Below are 6,000 nucleotides of genomic sequence, written 5' to 3' on the forward strand. Positions count from 1 at the left end.
CTGAGCATCACTCGAGCACTTAGACTCCATATGACAGGAAAAGCAAATGGCAAAGGAGGGATTTAAACAGCTGGTTAAAAAATTCGACCCAAGATACAACTTCCCCGGGAAAATATTTCTCAGTTTTATTACATGACATTACTGCGCAGCTCCTGAAGAGATACAAAGTTAAGTTACTTCAGTTATTTAGTTATTAGGCAGTTATTTTATACTTTTACTAAAGATTTCCTGGGAAAACACTACCTAGGCTACTTCTGTGCTTCCTTATGACTCATGCTGTGTTACAACTATTGCACTATAATGCTACAGCTGCTGCTGCTGCTACATTGTTTCAGTAGATTCACATTTTGAATTAGGTAGTCTGTCATCAATGAAAGTAGCTCATTGGAAAAGAAGGATGTAAAATGCTCTTCATTTTGTTTGCACTATAAATAAATGCTGCTGCCTGTAATCTCCAATCACTGTTAACATGTTATTTGGTATTTTTTTGTTTTGTATATATTATCATTATTGCAAATTTCCTTAAAATATCATGATCTCCTTTTGAGATCCTTACAGACAATCCAACAGACCTTTGATTTTTTTTTTTTTTTTTGCAGGCCATCTTTGAACCCTGTTGTCTACACTGTGTCTCACTGTCACTATGTTTTGCTCACAAGCAAACATGGTGAAGAAATTCACTCTGGATGTGGAGTATTTCTTTTCATCAAAACCTTTGATTCATCTGCGATGCAGTAAGGCCCGGCATAGAAGTTACTGAAAATAGCTGACAGATGTGGAGCCAAAGATAGAAGCGTCAGATCTACTCTGTAGGGCTATGGTAGCTAAAGTAAACATAAAATATAATGAAGAAATCAAACCAAATGTATATGTTGGGGACAGGAGCAACAACAGAGTGAAGAGATTTTCTGAGTCTGTAAATGAATGTAAATAACATTAACATCATCTGGCATTTGGATACTTTCATCGCTTGGCATTTTGTTGCAACACTGACCAAAACCAGATTAACTATCAGAGAGCTTCTGTCGGAGCGAACCCACATGAAAGACACATGCTGACAGACTTGATAACATTCACAATAGACAGAAAATTGCATTAAAGGCCTTTAACTGTTGCAATACTTTCAGTATCAGAGTTACATATTTATTTTTAACCCATATCATACCAGAATCTGTTGCCTTTTAAAGGGAATAACTTTTTAAAGAATACATTCATTAGCATTCTAGCTGGGGTTAGATGATAAATTATGAACTACAACTAGCTTCTAATAGTTGAAAGTTTAGCTAAGTCTTAACCTTGATCTGTCTGAAGCAAGCTGTAACCTTCAAAAGTGAAAAATACCAAAAACAACAGTTCCTCTACTGGCTCCAAAAGCCACTAAATCAACAGAGACAGTTGTGTTAAAAAGCCCAAATAAACTGCATTACAAGCCATGTTGATAACCTAGTACAACAGAGGTCTATGCATAATTTTCCCCTTAATGAGTGGCTTAAAATTAGGGGTGTGGCTGCTTTGACCGATACATTGTTCATCCAAATATAGTCACTTCTGGCTGTTAAAAAAATGAACAGGGCGGCAGCCAAATCACTAAATTTGAGGCTTTAATTTTTGCTTTGCTTTTCAGTTTTTAAATCATGTTGTTTTGTAATATTAATAGGTCCACCTTTCTTGCAAAGCCCTTTGGGTAAACCCCTGTTTTAAATGTGCTATATAACTTCAAACTGGAGAGTCCAAAACCAATAGGTGACACCATGGTGGCTACGTCCACCTTTAATACACACTGCACTCTGAGGGTTGCTTTTGCACGTTGATTGACAAATGAATGTGAACTAGTCTGACAGTTGTTTAAGCAACATAAATATATTATATTATATATTTATGTAGCCCTACCTGAGATAAGTTGTTACATTAAGTCAGCTGGTATAATTCCAATATTTCCTCACTGATGCATAGAACAATACACTACAGGAAGACTTTTATTATCATCAGATGGCCACTTTATGCAAAGTCTGAAAATGAGTGCATCAACTTTAAGGCTATTCTTTAACATCTATAACCCATTTCTGATTTCAGTGTAGGCTTTTGCAGGTTATGTAGAAAATTTTGCATTTCACTATTGCAGACGTGAACATACACATGGTTACCCATGACAACTCTGAAACCACAAATCCCAACTTAGCCCCTGCTGACACAACTCTGATGTAATTATCTACCATAAAGACATCAGGATGTGTTTTTCAAAAATAATGCTCGACTACTTTCAAACATCCTATACTAATCTGGTTTCATAGAAGTGCAGCAAAATCAGTACTAAGAAAAAAAAAAGAATTTAAACTTCAATGTAACCATAAAGGGACACCAGATTTTGTTGCCATTATTGCCTTTCTAATGTTCAGACACATCCTGAGGCCAGAAGCTCATAATTACTGATAAATTTTTGTTCCTTAAGAAAGAGTTTAAGGGTTTTTGTCCCAAACACACCACACACCACAAACATAAAACTTAATATGTTCCAAATGAAATCCCCCTTTCCCTTTTCAAAATTCAAAGCAACTATTTTGAGATTTTTACACCTACAAATTTAAATTATGTACCAATAACTCCTGAAAAACCAACTTTGCCTACCTTTCATATTATTTTTTTTTCCCTGTAGTTAACCTATATTAGTCCTATTTATTGCCCGTTATTTGAGCCAGGTGTTGAGACCACAGTCTGTATCTCCACCCTTTTCTGGAGTATTGTGACTCACTTACCACATTATAACTCCAAGGAATTAGTGATTTAAGATGTCAATAAATACACCAGTTTATGACTAAAAGTTGCACTAAATGTTAGAACAATTATAAACAATGCCTGATTCTGTTTTCAGGAACAAATCTGTTTACATGAAATCCTGGTGGAAATACTTCCAAGTAATTACTGCTAGTTTACAAGTCAGTTGTGGGGTAACCTACTCCTGAATGTTTTTTTTTTTTTTTAATTACTTGATAGATGTTCATCAAGTCTAACCTGACTTCCACACCTGGAATGTTTAAATTATGAAGTGGCTCATGGGCATGACCACACCTATAACTAGCCACTTGGTAATTAAAACAATCAAGAGGGTTAAAAGGTCAAAGACTTAGCCACAAACTGCTTCTTCTTCCAAAAGTTGGTTTTTAATAGGAAAAAAACTGTGTGCACAAAAGCACTGACAGAAGAGGGAAAAGTTGAGGGATGAAAAGTGTTCGGTACTCGTCCTAAAGCTTCTGGTGGCAGTTTGTACAGGGACAGGACTATGCTTTCTAAAAGCTATGCCCAGACAGGGTGACAGATTTGTGATTTAGTAGAGATGCCATTCTCCCAGGGGGGGCGGCGGGCCACAGGCCACTGCACTGTGACAGAGTGCTGGATTGTGTAAGAGCCAGCATAACATAAGTCCAGGGGACAGAGAGTAGCACAAGTGGACAAGGGGAGGGAAGGATCAAACGAGGTGGAAATGTCACAGTAAATCACTTAAAGTCTCCAGCAAAAATGCTCACACATCAGGATCTTGCGTACTTGTGTACCCAAAAGCTGCCCTTGGCAAAAAAAAGAGCCGCTCTGAGGTCAGAGCAAAGTAAGAGGGAGAGCTAATCCAGATACTTTTGACCTCTAAAGTCACATATAACATCTCCCACTTCCAACAATAATGGTTTCTTTACCCAAACTAAACAAAAGCATTGCTGCAGCAACGTTTGAATATCATCCATGACCCCTTGTTGTAACAAGTTTCAAAAATAAGCTCCAGTCTTATCCTCGTATTTAAGTATTTCACAGGCTTTGTATTGCTATTATCAAAAGTCCGACTGACTGCATCTGGGAAATGACAACATTCAACAAAGGGTTATCCTTCTCATTCAAGTGCATAAATGAAATGGGACGAGTCAAATTCTTGTGGCTTATGGTTGGTTTAGTCCAACATAAACACTTAAGCGCAAGTAATAATCCAAAATGGGCCATTGTTCATAAAATAGTTTAAAGCATCGCTCTTAAAGTAACTTTCCTAAAACCTCAATAGAAAATGTTAGACAATGAATGCATTAAACACACACACAGTAACCAGCAGCAGCAGGCCTCCATGGATGACACACTTGGGATCAGTCCAGAGACATCCACTACCACAGTGGCACGCCAAAAAGTTAACCAAGCATGGCTGCGGCAATGCAGCAAATTAAACGGAGAGAGAGGGAGAAAGTGGGAGGGTGTAGATGAGGCAGTGAAGAAGACTCTAATCAATCCTGCTGAATATTTTCAGTTTTTTCTTCTTCTTCTTCTTTTTTAAATCTAGATACAGGATTGTTTTTTTTTTCTTTTGCTGTTGTCTGAGCCAAACCACAGCAAAGACATGGATGTCCTCAGAAGTAGAACAGACAATTGGAACCAATCAATGCACAAAGGCTGAGGAGGAAGCGTAGGAGTGAGATTCTTTTGCAGCATCATGGTGTAATAATACTCTCTCACTAAACAAAGTTCAGCTGAGGTCAACATGTTTTGAACGTCTGGTTCAACTAACGGAGGTAGTTTGTGCAACAGCAAGGTGACAGGCTCTTTCCTTGCTTACGATGTATTGTCCAAAAGACTCTTCTGCCAGATTCTGATCGTCACAGCATACAGGAACGCAGAGCACTTCAATACAAATGTAACTAAGAAAAGGTGAAAATGAGGTGATGGATGTTCTGGACGTTCCTGTGCCAAGCGGAGTCTTTTTCTGATGGGAAAGCAATGGAGGAGCGGTGTACTGGCTACAGTTATTTGTACAGCTGCCGCTTACCAGACTACAAGCTATGGAGAATAGGTTAATACAATGCACACATGCATAACATTAAAATATAGACTGCGATTCAGTGTATAAATGCAGCATGCAAACTGTGCATGAGCTGCACCTAGACACAGGGGCTCCCACAGAACCCATTTTTCACTTATCTTACCTGTGGATCTCTGCTCCTCGCGCCCGACTGCAGCCTGCCGCTCCCCACCTTTCCACCTGTGGCATATCCACCAGCCCTAGTTCTCTGTACAGTGTTTGGCCACGCAGAGGAGATTCACAATGCCGGCGTGCAGCGTCGCAGCTTCAAAAGGTACAAGGCAATCCAGTGTATCTCAAAAACCGAACTCCTGTTGCTGCATCCCCCCAGGGGACTGTCAGATGTGAACGCTATTTCTGGCTCCCGAGGCTGCGCTGTTTAGCGTGGGCTGAACGAAAGCAGGAGCAGAACAGTCCAGACTTGCTCGGGTGCCTGAAGGGGAGTCCTAAGCTCTCCCTTTCTGCTGCCTTTTTTTTTAACCTCATTCTCTTTGCCTCTCGTCCCTCCCTGCTGCTGACTGAAAATCAGCCCATGTAATCGTGTTTACTTTTGTCCGGTAATCTCGTTACTTCTACCTGGAAAACTTTTGGGGTCACATGATTTTACTTCTAGTATTCTGCAGGAGATTGACATTAAATAAATAATGTGCACTGTAACATCACAAAAAGTAAAAATAAATAAATTATAATAAATATACTAACTCATATTATTATTATTATTATTATTATTATTATTTGACTTTTGTTTTACTGAAAAATGTTTGTGATGACAGACTTCACATTGAAAGTACTCATTATAAAGGCGTGTCAGCTGTAGTAATAAATACATAAATAAATAACCTTTCTATACCTGGACTGATTTTGGTACTAATGATGCTCATTTGTAAGGAGGCTTTTCACCCAGGCAGTTGTAACTTTATTGCAAGAATTTTATGTCTGCAATGAATTATGAAAACAAAAGACTTAAAATGAAATGCTGAATAGTCTCTCAGAAGGCTCCAAAAATACACCTAAACATTTACTTGTGGTAGTGGTCATTTGGATAGGGAAACCCTCACCTAACTTGTTCACATACACTGATCAAGAACAACATTATGATCACCTGCCTAATATTGTGTTGGTCCCCCTTTTGCTGCCAAAACAACCTTGACCCATCGAGGCGTGGACTCCACTAG

At 38.7% G+C, this 6,000-nt stretch overlaps 1 protein-coding gene across 1 annotated transcript in view; it reads right to left on the minus strand.

Annotated features, from left to right (window-relative positions):
- The window catches only part of col7a1 (collagen, type VII, alpha 1), a 60,831-nt gene extending 55,593 nt beyond the window's left edge, over positions 1-5,238 (minus strand). The window contains exon 1 of the mRNA XM_030729181.1: positions 4,950-5,238. The gene's annotated coding sequence lies outside the window, so the exon portion shown is untranslated. The remainder of the gene's footprint in view (positions 1-4,949) is intronic.
- Positions 5,239-6,000: the final 762 nt, after the last annotated feature.

Source organism: Archocentrus centrarchus, chromosome 5, assembly GCF_007364275.1.
Source record: "Archocentrus centrarchus isolate MPI-CPG fArcCen1 chromosome 5, fArcCen1, whole genome shotgun sequence".
Lineage (NCBI taxonomy): Eukaryota > Metazoa > Chordata > Actinopteri > Cichliformes > Cichlidae > Archocentrus > Archocentrus centrarchus.